The following is a 20867-nucleotide window of genomic DNA, read 5'->3' as shown; positions in this document are numbered from 1 at the left end:
CCCGCTCAGACTCGGGCACTTGTTTCTGGAAAATAGAGCGTAGCGTGGGCCTAGTAGGGCCAAGGCAGTGGGTTTAGAGGCACGTTGGTGCTCCTGGTGGTACGAACGTCGCCGTGGTGGGTTGGCGACGCAGGTGGGCGAGCAGGTGGCCTGCCAACGTCGTTACCGGTGGCTGTAATGGCATATGATGCTGATGATATATACGGTGATAACTCGTACGTGAAGGCACAAGACCAAAGGCGTATCGTAGGACACCGATGGTGTGAGATATTGGGGTTTAAAGACGATTGACAACATGATCAAAACAGCTAATTTCACTCCAACGGACTCATGAGTCGATTCACTCAGTCCGGCTGAGTAATGTATTGGTTAGCTTGAGTTTCAGTGAGTCCGGTTGAGGAAAAGTTTAGTGAGCCTGAGTCCGAGTGAGTCTCGTTGAGGAAAATTTTATTGAGTTTGAGTCCGAGTGAGCCCTCAGAGCAAAGCCTATACTTGAGTGAGTCTGAGTGAGCCCTAACCTTTTTGCCTACCTATGGCCGCGAGATATTTCCGCAACTTCCTTGAAAGTCGGCCATTTTACGTCATTACTGACCACAAGCCACGCATGCTTAGACCACTGCCAACTCTGCCAACACTCTACGTGAGATCCTCCAGCTGGCCTACATCTCAGTATTTACGAGCGACATCCGGCAGATCAGCGGCAGATCAGCGGTGTGCGACGTGCTATCCAGTATTGTGGGGTCTAAAGAGACGCTCATGGAACAAACGGACAAAGTTAACATTACCGTACAACGAGCACATGGAGACTTATTAGCACCTTTCACGCAATGGCGAGACCCATCTGCCGAAACTTACGAATAACTACAGTAACATGACAAATAATACACAAGAAGGTCGTTGTAGCACACACAAACAACATAAGAGACACAACTTCACACGAGCACCGCGTCGCTGACATTAGACTCGCCGCGCCAGTCTGCGGGAACGAACCGCGGAATCGCCCCGCAGACCACCGACGAGAGACGACCGTCTACTAGAAGCGCCAAGCCCCAAGAGAGTAAATTGCTGCTCCTCATGCGCCCGCCTGACCTCAGCTGCAGGGTGGTGCCAGCGCCGGAAAAGCGTTATCCCTCGTACGGAGGCGGGCATGCTAAACACGCTAGATTACCACGCTAGGTTAAATGGCTCTTGTCATTCTCCTTATCCAGTGTATTTTGACGAGCGTGTGAGGCAATATGCTTTACGTATGGTTACTACACTCCAAGGAAAAAAAAACGTCACTAAAGAGGGTCAGCATATCCAGCTTTTGTGTAAACGTAACAGCCAGCGCCCCAAGCGGCCGCGGCGCGAAGCTAGCGCGGTTTTCCATGGCCTCCGAGATTAGCCGGCGGCGCGCCGTTAACGGCGCGCCACCGGCTAATCTCGGAGGCCATGGGTTTCAATCGTACTAGTGAGTTTTTCCCGAAAAATTAAGTGCAGAGGGTGAATGTTGAAAAACGCAGACCATAGAGCGCTTGTGGGAACCTAAACGCACGAGAATACTGCAGCGATCATGTTGCACTAAGCTTCAGATTTGTTCCCAGAGGAGTTAAATATTGTACAATGGGAGTCTATAGAACCGGCGAAAAATGTGGGCTGTCTTTCGAGACAAAAACGGTCACTGTAGTTAAACTAAGCAAGTTATGTCAATGGTCAGGAAATCAAATGTAGTCCTGACATTCAGCTTTCGCTTGAATCCATTCTCAACATGCCGCAGTTGGCATAACTGTTCCCTAACGCGTTTTTTGAAACGCGGTCCTTCAAATGTTTGTGGTAAATTGATAAACCCTTGCTTACCACGAGCCACAAGGCGCAGACCGTGGCCGAGCGAGCTAATTGCTCAAGTTCAGAGCGCTGCGTCACTGCGCCGTCATCGGTTCGATTCCTGGCGACGGATCAGCATTTTTATTTCAGCCCATGACTTAGTCCCACAGCTTCGCACAGGATGTTGCCGCCAAAACAAAAAAGAGCTTTCGTTTCGGTTTTTGACTGTAATTTCGAGCTGCCGTTTCTTTTTCTCTTTATTTTATGACTTTTTAATGAATGTTTAAGCAATCCACGCGTATGAGATCATTCAGATCTACATTGTAATTCTTACTTTATTCTTTTATAAACGTCCTAAACAACAGAACGCCCGATCAAGTTATGGTGAACAAAGCTCTTTCGGACTTTCGTACGCGTATTGTGGTGGAAACTTATTTCTCCGTTCTCATGATTTCGTTGTGATCTTCTCAAGTACCTACAATTCAGCAGCTTAAAGGAAACGAACTAAGCTTAGAAAAGCGAGGCATATAGTAATGAAATGATAAAGTTAAACGTTTTTGCAGTTGTTTTTTACTTTAGGGCTAACGCAAGTATGTGTCGTAATCTTAACGAAAGACGGGGAGTTGTTCGAGGAGTTCTATTCTTTGTTAGACACAGCTAATGAAACCAAGACATAATTAAGCAAAGCAAAGAATAGGAAACATAATTTGTTTGTTTGTTTTTCAACAGCAGTGCAATGATTTTGCCCTAACTTCAAAGAAATCAAAATCGCTATCTCGACAGGCATCAGCGGACAGCTCGTATACCCTTCTACCTGCTGCGCTGTCAACGCTAAGAGACTGTGCGAAATCCCCTTTCCTACCTGGAGTGGCTGTGTTCGGTTACAGCAACATTTTGTAGAGTTGCGCGAGACTGGATATAGAAGAGTTAGCTGCCAGCCTTACTTCATTTGTTGCTATCGCACTCATTGCGTCGTCTTTGCGGTGAAACTGGGGTTTTTATTCATCTGTTGTCATATCTATAATCCTAACTCAACGGAAAAAGACCAGCATGCCTTCTCCTTTAGCATCACAAAGCACTGTGCACTACATCGGATAGGTCCGTGTGATATGACATGTGTGGATCAAAGCGTGTGTGGATCAGACTGGTGCTGCCATTACAAAACGAAAATCCTGTGATTCAGCAGCTTTTCGCGCGCACTCGCAGCCCACCTCAACGTACCGCAGTAAGATGCCATTTTAAACATCTATAAATAAAAATGTGCACAGCATGTACTAGCCCCAGGACAGAGCCCTGTGGCACCCCTGATGTGATGTTTACAAAACTTCGTTTCTTGCCATTTAATACCACGCAGTGTCGGCGGCCTGAGAGATAATTTTCTATCCATACCAGAACTGCGCGGTCAATGTTTATCGCTGCAAGTTTACTTAAAGAACAGAGTGCGAAACAGTGTCGAAAGCGTTTTGGAAGTCCAGGAAAAGGCAATCGATTTGTCCACCGTTGTCTGTTTCAGATACTAAGTCATGGTAAAATTAAATTAATTTTGTTGTGCAAGATAAGCCCTTACAAAATCCATGTTGTTGAGAGACCAGCAAGTTGTTTGTTGATAAATTTATACAGAATATGTTCTAATGACTTACGGGTTATGAACGTAAGTGAGATAGGCTATAGTTGGTTACGTCTTTCTTGGACCCACTTTTATGAATAGGAAGGAGACGTGCAATTTTTCATTTATCTGGGAGGGAATAAGTCTTGGTGTAGATTACGTGCAGATAAAGGGAAATCGACTCAGAACACTGCTTTGAGATTCGAGGAGAAATTCCGTCCGGTCCAATTGCCTTGTTATCGGTAATTTTGGTTAGTAATGCCCTGATTCCGTTCACACGTAACTCCACTGATTGCATATTTGGTACAGAACTTGTGCATTGCGAAGCACTAGAGCTATATTTCGGCAGGTATACGGAAAGAAAATGGTTATTTAAACAAGTTGTTTTCTCAGTATCATCTAATACCTACTCATTATTGTAGACAATTTTGGTGATTCCCGATGGATCTGCTCCGTAGCATTTCATGTATTGCCAGAACGCCTTCGAATCAGTTTTTATTTCGTTTCCGAGTTTTTCGTAGTAGTGCCGCTTAGCATCCTTTATATTGTGCTTGAACTCACGAGCCACATCATTCAAGCTTTCAAAGTGACGACGGCTATTAGTTCTTTTATGTTTGAAATATATGCGAGTTCTTTTTCTTACTATTCTTAAGATACGTGCAGTCATCCATGGTTTGTTTCGCTTTTTAATGGCGAATTCCATTGGGAGAGCAGGAGCACTCAAAAGCACGCTGAAAGTGCTCTCTTCAGAGCCGGCGTGTTTCAGTGGTCGAACAGGAGTTGGAACACCGTCATCCATTGGTAGAGCGAGAGCGCTTTTGCTGCGCCGAGAGCAGCGAAGAGCGGTTCAGTCTGCTCCCCGTTGAAAAGCGGAGTGAGCGGAGAACGCAGGAAGTCACGTGACTTGTTAACGTCATATCTGCTCATACCCTCCAAACAATCCTCCTCACTTGTTTGTATTTCGCTTGCTGGTGTACGGCGGCAATGGCGGCAGCGAAGCGTGTGTGGTGCTCTGGCTCCAACAATTTTGACGTCGTTGCGGTAGATTCTGGTAGTGTTCGCCTACCTTGCCTGTCGTCAAATGCACGGGGGACGGTGGCAGCAAAGCGCCGTTGTCTTGCCGAAATACTTGAAAATCTTGAATTTCGGTTCGGGACAAGCAAGACACCCCCCCCTCCCCTTCAAATCTGGTCGGATTATCCTTCCCCGTAAGGGGGGCGCTTGCTCGGCATTTTACGGTAAGACTAGTGGGCTAGGGTCCCTACAAATAATCACTAAACGCGTGGCCGCGCGCGCAGAAATGCATGTGCGACGTGCGCGCTCAAACAAGCAAAAAAGCAATCAAATTCACTTTAACTTCTGTAGTAGGTGGTGGCTGACGTTGCATCAAGGAAAGCAGGATGCGCTGAGCTTGCCATTTCATCATGTAATAGTAGGAAGCGGCAACTTTGCAGGATGGCGAGCAAGCGAGTGCGTCCTACCGATCACTGCCACATGTGCTTTCCCCGACCGCCCGGCTGGCCCGGCTCAGATCACACGTGCTTCGCAGCAGAGGATGCTGGGATGCATAACACTTCTCCTCACTCGTATTTTTTTACTCCCTCCCACCTGCTCTCTGGAAGCGTGCTGCATTCCAGTGGCAGATCGAGTGACACTGCTCTCAGTGCTCTGCCCCCCACTCCTCACTGCACGGCGCCCCTACTCCTGTTCTCTCAATGGAATTCGCCATAAGTCTACCGCATTCGATACCGAGAATGTGGGTATCAGTAAGCTCCTTGATTTTTTGTTTTAACTTATTCCATAATTATTTTGTGTCATATTCATCTGAGAGGCATTCATAAAGCCGCAGATGATCAAGAAGCTTCCTTGATATGCTAGCGTAATCACCTCTGTCAGATAGGTACACTGTTCTTGTTTCTTGTTTCGTTTGTCTTCTATTTTTGGTTTGAGCAATGGCGACGACAGCATGGTGGTCACTTATTCCTGGAACGACATTTACTGAATTCACCACATTAGGAGAGTTGCAGAAAACAACGTGTAATATATCAGTGCCACGTGTTCGAGTAGTAACATGTTGGATTAACCCACAAGAATCTACAGTAAGTTTCATTTCCGGGTTTAAGATTCCACCCGCTGTCATCTCACAAGTTCCGTCACGCCAAGATAAGTCAGGCAAGTTGAAGTCTCCCGCCAGAACGAACGTGTGGCAAGAAGCTTCCAAAACAATTTCTTGGAAAAAACTTTACCGCGGTTACGGACGAATTAGCAGATCGATAGAAAATGCCTGCTACGAACGAGGAATTGTCTCGCATAGTAACTATGCACCACACGGATTCTACTTCTTCATGACCTATATCAAATTCAGGTGAATTTATAGAGCGACGAACTAAAAGAAAAAGCGCCCCACCCGTGCGGGATCTACCATTTCGATATGCAGCAATCTCCCAGAAACGCTTCGCTATGTCTAATAGAAGGATCCAGCCATGACTCAGTTCCGAATACTAGCTCAGCTTTTAAAGAGTCGATAAGAGCCGCGAGTTCGTCAGCTTTATTGACTACGCTTCTAGAATTCACTGTTAATGTAATCAGATGCTGTATTTGACGCCCCCTTTTCTCTGGAGAGGGCCATTTTTTACGATTTGAACGACTTCTTTTTCTTTGTCCCTCTTACACGTTTTACCGTTCACAATTCACTTACTAGTGAAAAGCTCGCGCTAGATTGAGCTTAATTAAAAGCTCAATCTAGCGCAATGCTTGTCATTTATATTGTTGGCCTTAACATATTCCCAAAGTCTTTTCTAAATATCTTGTTTCAGGTGCATAATCTTGTACGACACTGTACGCCGTTCTCTTCAAGTTCTTAGCTTTAGAAAGAACACTCGACTTTTCTTTGTAGGAGGTAAAGTTGACGATGATCGGTACATTAAAGCGACCTATACGATGAACGCTTTCCTCTGACTGCAATTCGAAACCCAAGTTTTCTTTACAGATGTTTTTGAGCAGTAGTTCAGACTGTTCCCACGTTTCTAATTCAGAATCATTGACGCCATAAAAGACCAGGTTGTTTCTCCGGCTTCTATTTTCCGATTCAACGCTCCGATCATGCAACTGTTTACCATTTGTTATCGTCCTAATGTACTCTCTTGCTCATTTAACAGTTCTTTAAGCGCTGTCGTTTGGCCTTCTGTCTCCCGTAGTTTGCCGTTAATTTCTGCCATCATTTCTTCGTGCTTCGCCAATCTGGTGTCAGTGGCCTCTAACTTACTGAAAATTGTAGCCTAACCATTTTGTAAGGTTAAGCTACAATTTTGAGCATTTGAGCACTTGGGTATTCAGAGGACCGGGATTCAACCCAACATAGCCGGAAAGTATTAATAACAATGCAAGGTACAGAACCTTATGCACGAAAAAACGAAAGCGCTTGCAACGATACATCATAGGCTTATGCGTTCGCAAACAGGTACATCCCTTGTGGGACATAGAGCCGGCAATGCCCTGAATAATCTACAACTCATAATTTAGTAATTATCACCAACCTGCAGAAATAGAAGAATCGTTAGCTGCATGTGGGCTAGTGTGTCGGATCCATATCCCAGTAGCCAATGTGTCGCTCGATTAAATAAGGTTCATCGGTGTCACGTTGCTTTCGTCGGCCGATGGTGATTTGATGGCTATCTTCGTTGATAGTCGCATTCCTATGTGGCTTGGCGCTAATAACCGTCGGAGGTGTCACTGTTCCACAGGTCACTGGCGCCATCCATGACGATTTTGTCGAAGACTGCATGTCTCGAGCGTGAGCGACTGCTGGTCCACGGTCAAAACTGCAACTGCGCGTAGATGCGCCAGCGCCAGCAACGTGCAGCAACAGAAGAATCGTTAGGTGTATGTCGGCGAGTGTGCCGGCTCCAAATTCCTGTGTTCTTATATGTGGCCACGCCTCCGCATCTGCAATGAAGCCGCCTGTTGTGGAGGACGCAGTGGGCTTATCGCTCCAGGTTTCAGAAAGGGCTAACGCGACAGTTTCTGTGAGCAGGGCGTCCTTTTCGAGGTCGTGCACGTGCGCGTGCACAGACTGTACGTTGAGAGCGGCGAACCAGAGGTGATTTTTTTTTGGTTGTGGCATCGAGTCAAGGTGGTAGCCCGGTCCAAGACAACGTCTTGAGGCCTATTTGCTAGCCGAGTCATGTAGTGGACAGACTGTCTGACGATAGAGCCGGCGACATGTCGGAACCTTAAGTCACCTTTTGCTTTGGTGAGGTATAGGCCATCGAGGCCGGTAGCGCTGTAAAGTGCTATGTAGGTCAACTTCATTGGTTGCCAATTATTGTATCCGTACACTACGTGGGCGTATGCGACCCTTTGTGACATATGTGTAATGAAGACAGCGGCGCTCGGGCACCGGCGCATGCTCGGCTAGGGCGAAGACGAGAAGGACGAAGGGGCAGAATAGAACAGCTGGCCTAGCGAACAGGCGTTGTCTCTGTTCTCTTCTTCCTTACAATGGCGCAGTCGCCGAAAATGAAGTGTTATGTACCTGCTTCTTCGTCCATGGCAGCCGCCAAGGTACAGCCGCAGTAAGCGCGGGTTGAGGACGGCGTCCAGGCCTCCTCGACACCTGTTCACCTGCCGCCAGTGCCACCACCGTTCAGGGACGGCGTCTAGGCCTCCCGACGACGCCGCACCATTTCAACGACGCCGTGATACCTATTAACGAGCAGGGACGCTGTCCACGCGTCCATGACCATGAATTCATCCGCTCTGAGGACCGGGACCGCCGCGTACACCATGGACACCACCCATGGCTCCTCGGGCGCCTCAACCGACAACGGCGCGGAACTCTTGCGTGTCCTCTCGGAACTATGTCGTCAACACCACGGCGTGACGTCGTTGAACTCCGGGTTCTTGCCTGCCGCTTCACCATCTTCGGCTGTTTGGGCAGTGCCGGTGTTCCGCGGCTTCCAGGACGACGTCTTCGGGTGGGTTGAGTCCATCAACTCGCTCGGCACCCACCACGCCTGGTCGGACCATCAAAAATGGCTGGTTGCCACCGACCACCTTCGCGATGCCGCCAAGGCATGGCATGCCTACGAAGGCGTCCGGCAGCGATCCTGGTCGGAGTGGTGTGCGAAGTTGACGAATCTCTTTCGCCCGCTTTTTGATGCCGGCGACCCCCTGCCTACCGTCCCACTGTCTACCGCGGATGGGAGCTGTGAGACGCACAATCCCGACGGTGTAGCTCGGGCCCCCACCACCCTGCCCTCTCTCGGTGACCGAGATCGTGAAGGGCACGGCGCAGTTGTGCCCGTGGTAAACAACGTGCCCACTCTCGGAGGTAGAGCTCATTTCGGGCGACACGTCGATGATTCATCAGTTCCCTCCAGCCCCATGACAGACTACAACACCAACCTGAAGACACAGCAGTTGGCGATGCCGCCTCCAAGCTCGACAGCACTTGGGCACATGGAAGCGTTGGCCCCTGTCGTGCAGGACGAGCCACGAATCCACGGACCTCTCCAGTCTACGAATGCCTGTAACAGCAAGGCCTACTCTGGACCGCTCCACAAAGTAGACCTCTCCAGTGATGCCAACAAGATCGGCCCTGACCAGTCTGAGCCATATGTCCAAACGCCGCAGTTTTTGGACGAGCGCGCGGACGCTCATCCTTTCCTGGACGATGTCTCCTTCGAAAAAATTGAGGTGCCTATCACGGTTGAGGTGACAGTCATCGATGACTTGTCGGGCCAGACCAACTCTCTTGCTGGCAGCACTGCTTTCGAGCTGGACAGCTCGAATACACGCGGCACATCGTCAAGACCTGCCAGCTCGACCGCCTCAAAGGGCACTGCAGCGACAATGCTGCAAGACCATGAGCTGCGTCGCAGCTCATCTAGGGAAATCAAGCACTCATTGACGCAGAAGCCTCGCTATACACCTCGCTGGAGCTCGACCAACCATGAAGCAGGCAAACGACTGCAAATATTCCGACACTCGCACTCCACTCTATGGTAATTTGCAGATCTTGAGCCTTCAGCAGTTCCGCATGTTCTTTTTTCAGAACGGCGACGGGACAAAGCTCAGCACTTTGGGTTGGCCCTGCGACCATGTCGAAATAGTCAGGGCCGCCCGCCAGAATCGTCGCTGAAGAACTTTCATGCCAAGTATAATCATGACCAGGAACTACGACTACAACGAAGCCGCCAATTACGTCCAACAGAGGGAAATGAGGCAGGTTTCCAAGGAAAGTCACAGCGTGGCCGAGGACGACCGCCGCGGCACAGCCAATGTCGTCCCCCAGAGCCATCATCGGCAAAGAATAATGCCAAGCCCCAGCGTCCACAGCGACAGAGCCAGCACCGACCGGCACCGACCGCCACAGAGTTTCAGCAGCTGTCCATGCAGTGTCGCCGCGTGGCAGAGACCGGCCTCTGCGAGGCAGACAATGCTGCCCGCCAGAAGCATCAATGCTACCTATGATGGTTCAGCGCCCAGGACCCCTGAATGTTTCAGCTAGGAAACGACCACCGCCAATGAAGGGCCATTTTTTGGCAGGACACCGAGCTCGCAATGTGGCCGAGTGTAATGAAGACAGCGGCGCTCGGGCACCGGCGCATGCTCGGCTAGGGCGAAGACGAGAAGGACGAAGGGGCAGAATAGAACAGCCGGCCTAGCGAACAGGCGTTGTCTCTGTTCTCTTCTTCCTTACAATAGTTATGGCGTTTGTATACGCAAGGGGGAACTGTTTACGCTCAGCCCTTCCCGATGTAGCGTCTCGAGAAAGTGAAGAGGTACTGCTGTATTTCGTGTTTGCGACGAGCGCGCCTTGCCGAGACGCGGTGAGCTTGGCTGCAAAACGACGGCGAAAACCAAGGGGACGCACCTTCACGCTCCGGTCAGTTGGCTTCACGGCGGAGCGAGAGATGCGTTCTACGTTCCGCCGATCGCACGGTCGTTCTGCGCGCCCGCACTATATACCTCCGTTTTCACAAGTTGTTGGCAGCGTTGTGGAAGGTACGGCAGCTCTCAGCCAATCATTACAGAGCGCACTTCATAAGTGTTCCTACGCTGATGTCGCGTCCGTTAATTTGACCTGTGGCCCCGTCTGTATGGAAGTAGGTGTACTATAATAACTAACTTTTAATTTTTGTAGTAGATGGGGCTTGGTACCTTCTTTATCTGTGTTGATCTGTTTTGCTTATTTACGGACGGGACGACCAGCCTTGCAATGAAACTGGTCCGACCTTCTATATTTATCGTCACCCGGTTCGTATGAGTTCTTGCGGCGTTAGAGTTTTTGTAATTGTTTATGCAACGTGTATAAGAATATTTATTTCAGTCACGGAATCACTTAACGAACGAATGATTGAATCAATCAATCTGAAGCTTTATTTTCACTCCTCAGTGTGACTTGCTTGATTCCTTGTCATAATAGCAGACAGTTCTCTGTTTTCATTTTGGCTACTCTCACTACGATAGTAGTCAATGATCCTGACCTCTACGCACACATGTAATGATAGACGTGAGCTTGTTACAAGAGCTCACACGTCATGGTCCTCATCACAACTTAAATCTGAGCTGCTCATTGTTTCGTCTTCCAGGGTGATTACGACAGCTGCATCAGTGTCAACAACGTCATCGATGAAGTGGTCCAGTTTTCTCATTACGTCTTCCTGAGCGATAATATGCTCCACATATCTCTTCGCTTATCAGCGGTTACTTGCTTAATTCCTTGCCATAGTAAAGTGTGAACGTCTTGAAGCTTAAATGTCTTGTTTGCCGCTGCTACGAAACCCTTCACGTCACTCCAAACAAGCTCTATGGGGTTAAGCTGGCAGTGGTAGGGAGGTAGGTGCACAACGAGGTGACCAGCAGTCTCAGCGATGCACTCCACATGGTATCGGTCCCCGCTTGCGTGTACGTTGTCGACAAGCTTCGTGAGCTCCGCCTTCACCATGTCGCTGCTCCACGGAACACCTTTTTCGGAAAGCCAGGCCTGTATGACCTTTCTTAGGCTACTTATACGCGACACTTTTTCCTGCTTCACATAATGATAAGGTGCGTTATTCATGACTATATAACACTGCCAGGTAGTAGTAGTGGCAGCAGCTTCTGGGAGAACCCCTTTTCGTAGTGGTCCCCGTTCATTTCCTCTTGGTAGTCGCCTGAGCTTTTTTTAGCTTGGAAGACTTCCGCTGCGCCTTCAACGAAACCATGTTCGCTACCGCAGTGCGTGCCAATCAGTCTGCCTCCTTTGCCACTGGGGTTTCGAAGACCAGTCGACAAACCAGATCGACGGCCTTAGTACGTAGACTGGACAGTGCCGTCTATCCACACCCGACTACGCGTACGACCAGCGTTGGCCCACGTTTCGTCGGTGAAAAAAATTGCCCTACCCTGGCGTCGCAGCTCCGCTATTTGGCGCAGGTACCGGCGGCGACTCTGGACAATGTGCGTCGCGTCTATGAGAAGGGCGTTCCGAGAGCGTTTCTTGTAATTGAAGCCAAGCTTTTTCAGCATCATCTGCATCGTCGTCGTGGACACGGTTGGTAGCGTCGCTTCTATGAAACGTTGCACCACTTTGGTGATAGTTGGAATTTCGCCTTTCTCAAAAAAATCACAGCATATCCACGGGGTGAATGATGATGAGTGGGGCGAAGCTACGGAGGGAATCATCTGTAAACCGTGAAACTCTTCCGTGAAATGCGCCCAGTACATAATATAAAGAGTGTGAAACATCGTGTATATATTAAACATCAAACTTTCATTGTACTGTTGGTTTACGTGGTCCCTTCGTTATCACTTGTGATCGGTCAAATGCAAGGAAGAAGTCCGCTCCCGAGCGAAAGAGCGCCAAGAGCGACCGCATTCCCCGCTCGCCCTGTGCGAATTAAAGGGCAAGGCTAGAGGGAAGACAGGACGCGCGTTCCACGACGCGAGGTCGGTAGCATGCCCAACGAAAGCCAACGGAACGCATCGTGCAAGGGCTCCCGCTTCGCATCGCCTCATGGTTCCATTTAGCGTCCCAAAACCAAACATATTGCTCAAGGTGTGCCTTGCGTTTTTCCGTAGAAATATTTCTTATCATGTACATAAGACGAAAAGTTGAAAGCTCACTAGAGTGTATCGCCCACAAAGTATGTCTTTTAGTGTGATTAACTCTCGTACGGCAGGGTCCTCGCGCCGTTGCCGGTCCACCTCGCCCGTTGACGATCGGGCGAGGTGGCTACATATAACTGCTACTACTACACTTTAAGAAAAACATCCGGCGTTCTTCGTTCTGCTTTTACAAAACATCTGGGCGTCTTTCGTTGGTTTATTTCATCAATCAACGGCGTTTTGAACAAAATTTTTATTGTTTAATCACGCACAGGAGAAATCTCACCAGGCACTACCTTGGAGGTAAACATGGCTGCTAATGGCAATGAGAGACAGAAGAAGTCGGCTTTTAGCTAACACTTACACTTCTACTTCTACTAACGTTTCCTACTGGAACATGCCAATGGCTGCTAATGGGGAATGAGAGACAGAAGAATTCGGCTTTTAGTTAACGCGCACGCTGCGAATTTTTTATTGTGCAACAACGCACAGGAGAAATCTCCCACCGGCACCACCTTGGAGGTCAAAGCGTAAGACTTGTTACTCACTACTACGAACACGACGACTACGGGGGACGAACGGGTGCCGCCTTAAGGAGCTTCGCCCCTAAAAGCCGTGCACCACTCTCCGCAAGATGCTGAGGTCAAAATCGTCCAGTTTTTTTTTCCGATCACGGCCTTTCCCACAAGAACGCTTCTTCGGTGGTAAGACTTCGCCGGCGTCTTCCATCTCCCTTTTCCACCGATACAGCGTTCGTTCGCTCACCTGGGTCAGTTTCGCGGTCCTCTTGATAAGTGCATCCACACTTGCACTGTCCCCGCACTCGACGCGAAGCCCTTCAAAAACATTTAAAGCTATCTGCTTTGCCAGCTTGGGAAAACCGCGCACATTGGAAGGATGGCTCGCTGGTCGCACAGCTTGAGAGGCATCTTGCACAGACGCAACCAACTCGGGCGACGCTATGATTCCGAAAGGCGGCGCATCATCACCTCACAACAAGGCTCCGCAGAGATGCGTACATGCGGGCTTTCTCTTTTAATTCCACTAATGATAAAAACACTCTGCACGCTTTGAAAAAGTGAATCCTAACAATATTTTCAATTTGTGTGGGTGTAGCTTGCGAAATAGAACTGGATTGCTAAAACATTTCAGGGACTATTTCTTGTGCCCCTACAGCCCTGATTGGACGAGAGAGCTCTGCTTATGGCTGCACTGCCAACAGCTTGTGAAACAGAGTATAGTTCTTTCAACGTGTTTGTGTGTTAATTGAGTCAGGCGCACTACAGATCCTTTTATGCGTTCGTGTACATTCGCCGGTCTGACCGAAGCGGATCGGAGCGGAACCCAGCTAAAAGTGCCTAATTTCAGTTATATTAAGGGGTGCGCGGTAGTGATGTGCTTCGTCCTGGTTGGGACGGTAATGCCTACCGTGGACTCAAGCCGCAGCCGCGCGATGTTGCCGTGTTCGTCACGCTCGAAGTACCAAGAGGAGCTCATGTTTCCATTAACGAGGCCGCCGTTTACATCGCTGTTGGTCGTGATCATGTATGGCTTGCCGATGCTCAGGCAAATTGAGGCCGGCAAGCCGCCCATGTTCTGCGTTCATATTACCCCCTTGGTAAGCGAATCCTGGGTACCTGCTCGTTCTTACAGCCAGTTATGTTATCGCATGCGGCATGACAAAAGACGTTGTCCACAGCGTCTAGATAGCGTGCATTCTAGCGGTCAACGTCCGCACTGCCGTACGATAGCCATATGCCGTCAGCGCACTAAGAGCAGCTTCTTCGTCACAAAAGCGGCTCTCAATCAATCTGACGTCATACTCAGTCAGCATGAGGCTATCGCCTAGTCTCACACAAACCATGAGACACTGCGCCATTCTGGCGGACCTCGTGGACGAGTGGATGACTGTTGAGCGTCTTCCAGGCGAGTTCTGCCTTCAGCTCCCTCGCTTGCCTTGCGTTTCAATGTGGATGTTCGCGGTTACTGTGTTCATTGAGACTGTAAATCACCTGTGGCCCATACCCGCGTAACATGAACTGTGGTAGCGGGTATGTACCACACATGACTATAGAAAGGGTTTCATGACGTACGCGACAGGCGTCTTGCGTTTATCATGTGATGATCAGTGAATCGTGTTCGTCATACACTGATCCCCTGCTATGCCGGCATTTACAAGTTATGGAGACGATCAGGAGAGCGCCAAGACGTAGGCGGATAGATAGATAGATAGATAGATAGATAGATAGATAGATAGATAGATAGATAGATAGATAGATAGATAGATAGATAGATAGATAGATAGATAGATAGATAGATAGATAGATAGATAGATAGATAGATAGATAGATAGATAGATAGATAGATAGATAGATAGATAGATAGATAGATAGATAGATAGAAACGGTCAAAGTGCTTGAAGTTCGCTAAGAAATGCTTCGCAAATAAAAACGAACTAATAAACGCTCCCGACGATGCCAGCTGTGCCTGCGGCATTGAGCAGCTTGCGAGGAGCGCACGCAGGGGGGCCACCGTGGTGATCTAGTGTTTTACATTGCTGCTGACAGATGCCTCGAAGATTTACAGGCCCCCAGCAGAGTCAGTCATGGGCATGTCCGGGTTTGTGAACGTAGTTTCCCTACTAGTATGATTGAAGAACCCTGAGCGCCGACGTCATACCCGCCGACGAGAAACCGGTTCGAAAGACCAAACGCTGTTCACTTCCCCGATGCGGAACCTACAGATTTTCCTAGATATCACTCCCTCGCAAACCGCCTCACTCACCTCAGGGTGGGCCCGAAGTGGCGCCAAAGCGTGCCACTTCGTTATAGCCAAACGTTCGTCAAACGCGTGCCGCGCGTTTGAGGCAGAGCATTAGCAAGAAACGGTCGGGCCAGCAGCGTTTGGCGATCGTCTAGCTTAGACTGACAAGTAACAAAAAATGTAGACCAGAAACCAGACGTCTTCCCATAAGTTTGTTCCGTGACTCCATATGGAGCGTCGGATGTTTCACTTTAATGCTTCAAAATAGACTGCTGGACATTGCGTGGAGCTGGGGTTCTTGGTATTCACACGCAGCGATCCACTGGAAACTAGCGTAAAATAGCTCCGCTGTACAAATGTGCTAAAAAGATTTATGACAATGCAGAAAGTAAAGAAGGGAGCTCCTATACGCCTATGAGCTTCACAGTATTGCAAGAGCACCTCATAAGCACCTGGAAGCCTCTGCTCTCGCTCAGTGGACATGCAAGTACAGCAGTTATACAGCCGCCATTCTGTAGGGTACATTTTAGCACGAACTATAGAAGAAAGCACGGCAAAGGAGTAGGAGAAAGCAAAACGGTCTTAACGCTCCAGCTTTCTGCTTTCTCCTACCCTTTTCCCGTGCTTTCTTTCATAGTTTGCGCTAAAATGTACCCGATAGATTTCAACCAACTCGCCCAGCAACAAGTCTTACTCAATCGCCATTCTGCTTTATCGTACAGGTCTTCATAAGCTTCTTCATGTGCAACCAGCAAAGCACCGCAAGTGCCCAGCTACAACCGCACCGATGTGACAGGTTGTTCCCCCATTGGACTGCCTTCGTTGTTCTGTGCCTGTTTCGATGACCCTGCTTCATTTCTTTGCGAAAGCCAGTCTGTGCTCACCCCAACCTTGTCTGCCACATCGCCGTACGCATCACAAGAGCGCCTCTTAAGCACCTGCGAGCCTCTGCTCTCGTTGTGATGCAGCCGCCTCAATCGCCATTATGCTTTATCTTGCAGGTGGGTTCTTCTCTACCGCTATACTGTAAAAGGTCCAGCGATCGTTGTTTGCGAGTACTTCTATGCCCACAAGTGTTATTCTCTCTTGATATGAGTGTTCACGTGGTCGTGACGTCGACGAAGGCAGCAGTCAGCACGTCAGAGATGAAACTTTATTTGGCCGAACTTGTGGCCGGGAAACTGAAAACTCATACTACAGCAATACACGCTGTACACTGATAGCGGTGAACTGGGCGTCGGCCGTCGAACAACTGACAAGCGGTCAGGCGCGTCGGCTTTTATACAGGCGCTATCGAACTTTCCAGCGATATCGCTGGTGGTGGCGACAAAGCTGAAACATTCGCGTGCGGCGCCCAATCTTAACGAAACGATCCACTACAATCGCGAAGCTTCTCGAACACTGCTTCGCGGACCGCGGACAGCGTCGAGCGTTGATAACCGTCGTTGCTGGTCAAACCTGAATGCATCAAAATAAAACAAGTGGGCATGGCAATATAACTGGGTTATTGTTCCTTGCGGGTAACGTGGAATTGAATCCTGGGCCGCCAAAGGAGGAGACAAGGAAAGAGCACAATGAAATTATTTTTCTTATAAAATCTCTTCATACAATTGTTGATGCAAAGAACAACAAGATTATGGCCTGTCTAAACGACATCATAGAAGCGCAGAGTTCGCTTGACGAATTTGCGACATGCTTTCTCTGGTAGAAGACAGTATGCGCTTGAGCGGAGGAAATGTGAGTGTGGGCGTGACACTGGAACTGGCAACACTGAGCGAACGCCTCGAGAGTCTTGAAGATCGCTCCCGCCGCGATAATCAGATATTACACGGCATTGATGACACTGCTTCCGAAACATGGACCCAGTGAAGAAAAAGTGTGAATATTCTTAACAGAACGTTGAAGCTTAACCTGGGTAACGATGACGAACACATATCTCGTGCGCAAAGGCTGGGAAAGCACGCCCCGGGAAGATGCGGACCCGTCATAATTAAATTCACATCTTTCTAGTTACGCGAGAGCATCTTGGTCGAAAGAGCCAAACTCAAGGCTTGTGGCGTGTCGGTTTACGAAGACTTAGTACGGTTACGGAAGTGAGCATATAAAGTTTCTCGAATATGGAAAACCTAGCAAACAGCAGTTTACAGTACGGTATAACAGACTATATATAAAGAGAAAGTGCTTTGTCCACTCGCGAACAACTGACAGTATCTGTGAACTGGAATCTTACAGAGAAGGAAGTGCGAACGACTATTTGTCTGCTTCTACGTCTGCACTTCATGGCCATTCTTGTCCTTGCACACACATCAAATATTACGACCCTCGATGTGGGAAGCATGTCCTTCCAACTATCAAATGTCAGAATCATAATCAATAAGCGAGATGCATTCATTGCCTGCTGTCATTGCCTCGTGTTGTACTGACATGGTGGCGCTTACAGAAACATGCCTTTCCCCCGATGTAGTCAGTAGCGAACTATTTGACTGCGACAAAAACTACACCATCCATCGCTGTGACCATAGTACCGAAAAAGGGGGAGGTGGACTTAGAACAGTAGCCTATAACGTAGAGTCAGGCATTCATTTATGTTTAATGAAGGAACATTACAGGAAGACTGGAAAGTTGCTAGGGTGAAGCCATTACACAAATCAGGGGACAAAGCTCGCATAACAAAATGACAGGCCAATTTCACTAACCTCTACACCCGTAAGCTCTTAAAGAGAAAGTGCTTTCACATATCATTCACAAACATATCATTAGTTTTCTTGACGAACATAAAGTTTTAACAGATATGCAGCATGGTTCTAGAAAAGGCCGCTCGACAACCACTCAGCTTGTTGAGATCGTGCATGACATTGCTAGCACTATAAACAAAGGGAAACAAACTGATGCCATGTTTATGGATTTCAGCAAAGCTTTCGATAAAGTATCTCGTGTTAAACTGATTCATAAGCTACGCACTGTGTTGAAAATGACAAAATGATAGCATGGATTGAAGCCTGCCTTACTGCTCGCCACCAATTTGTTAGTTTAAATAAAACAGTGTCAGATATGGTTCTTGTCAAGTCTGGCGTCCCGCAAGGATCCGTTCTTGGACCACTTTTCTTCTTGTTATATATAAATGATATCGTCGCTAACTTATCTGTGAAAGTCAGGCTTTACGCTGGCGACTGCGTGTTGTATGAAGAAATAACAACGGAAGAAGACAAACTTAGGTTAGACTGGGATTTTAATAAAGTAGTTGATTGGTGTCAGCAATGGCAAATGCGTCCTAATTTTGAAAAGACAGTATATATGCGGGGTAACATTAAAAAAGAAGCCACTAATATATTGCTATGGTACAGAAGACGTTCCCTTGTCAGAAGTTACGCAGTATAAATTCATGGGCCTTTACATAACGAGTGATCTTCGTGGTCAAAACACCTTGACACAGTGCTTGCAAAGTGCCGCCGTAAGTTTTTCTTTTTAAGACGAGAATTAAAATTTTGTACACCAACAATACGTCTCTTGGCATATAAACACTCGTCCGCCCTGCTTTAGAATATGCCGTAATTATATGGGACCCGTTCACTAAAACGGACGTGGGAAAGCTAGAAGGCTTACAAAAAAGCTGTCGGATTCGTCTACAATACGTATGGCCGTACTTCAATCACTGACCTTCTATCACGAAATGGCTTACCTGCTGTACTCGTCGAAATCGCGTATGTCGTTTAAAATTATATTTTCAACTAATGAAAGGTCAGTACAAGATCAACACGTCCCACCTTCTGGCATATTCGTCAGGATACGATACCAGGCACAGACACTCACTAGCTGTAACACCATTCACGACACGTGTGAACTGTTTTAAGTATTCTTTCGTTCCGAGAACGATAGCGGATTGGAACAAATTGCCCAATAAAACTGTGACACAGGATTCACTATCACAATTTGATTGGCACCTTCAGTAGGAAGGATTTTCTTGTTGGCTGAGGTGTTTTTTCGTGCGTTTCTTACTTTTTTTACTTTTTTTACTCATGCTAACTCATTGTCTGTTTGATTTTAAGAATTTTAGAATCACGTCACTTGCCTGTTTGTTTTGTTCTTTTAAGCGCATGTGCGAACAAACTCATTGATTGTTTTCCCTTGTTATTTTTCTGTTTTTGTGCACCTATATATGTACCACGCAGCCAATATCTTGTAGAGATCGCAGAATCTATAAATAAAATAAAATAAAGATAAATATCAGTGAATTCTTCCTTAGAACTTGTTTGTGCAGACATCCCTTCACGTCATCAGTGTGCTCCATTTGCGTGTACTACAGGCCGCCCAAACGGATCCTCATTTTGTAAAGAAGTGCATGATTTGTTCATCTCATTAGTCCTGCAATATCCACATTCTCATCTGTTCCTGTTAGGAGTAGTTGAACTTTCCTAAAATTAATTGGTCAGATATCAGCCCTACAAGCACGGAGGCGACCGCGGAGAATAAACCATTTGTCAATTTATGTTTAGATTTCAATTTAACTCAACTGGTGATAGAAACAACAAGAATAGCCCTTACGTCTGCTAATGTACTGGATCTGATCCTGACACGACACCAAACTTGCTGAACTCACTGACTTGTTTTCCTGGTGTAGTGACGACTTCTGCCTGCAATTTACTTTAAACGTGACATTTCACACCGAACTCCTGTTACCAAAACCATGAGAAACTACATAAAAGGGGACTATGCGGCAATAAATAAGGAACTTGAACAGTTATTGATAGCTACATGCCTGGCTCTTTTGACCGATCAGTAGAGCAGAATTTGTGCCGGTTTGGAGGCAAAGTTGCCTCGTTGGTCGACAGGCATGTACCACTTCAAGTTATATAAAAAAAGCAGTGATCGCTATGTCTCAGAACAAACCTAAAAATAGCTCCTAATAGATAAAGAACGCCTCTTCCGCTCTGCAAAGCACAACAGTGTTTATATTTGGAAACTTTATTGCGAAGCTCTCTCCGCGTGTCTCTCTTCCATAAAAAAATCACAGCATATCCACGGAGTGAATGATGATGAGTGGGGTGAAGCTGCGGAGGTTCATCGGTAAACCGTGAATCTTCCGTGAATTCTGCCCAGTACATCATCACCGACGTGAGATCGGGCGCGTTTATACTAAAGGTTCGATGAGAGTTATGACGACTTTCAGCTTACTTTAATTTTACATGTACGCTGTGAATTTTCATTGTTTAATCACGCACAGGAGAAATCGCACACACGCACTACCTTGGAGGTCAAAATCCAGTGCCTATATATACGGGGTGGTCAGTGAACGGTTGTGCAGCGCGAGCGGTCGGTTTTTTCAATCAAGACGTTGCCGCGACGCTGCCTCGCGACGCTGCCTGCGTCGGCGCCGCTGCGCCGCGAGTTGAATACAATCTATAAATTGTATTCAGACGACTCTGTCCTGTACCGTAGAATAACTCACCGAAACGACAACTTACTTCTTCAAGCTGATCTTAATCGCGTCTCAGACTGATGTAGTCTAATGACTCTTAACGTAACTAAATGTAAAATCATGACAATCACGTTTTTCTGGCACTCCGAAACGTTTTAACTACACATTAAATGGATCTGAATTAGA

The sequence above is a fragment of the Rhipicephalus sanguineus genome, chromosome 7, assembly GCF_013339695.2.
Source record: "Rhipicephalus sanguineus isolate Rsan-2018 chromosome 7, BIME_Rsan_1.4, whole genome shotgun sequence".
Taxonomy (NCBI): domain Eukaryota; kingdom Metazoa; phylum Arthropoda; class Arachnida; order Ixodida; family Ixodidae; genus Rhipicephalus; species Rhipicephalus sanguineus.
Note: the sequence above shows the minus strand (reverse complement) of the source record.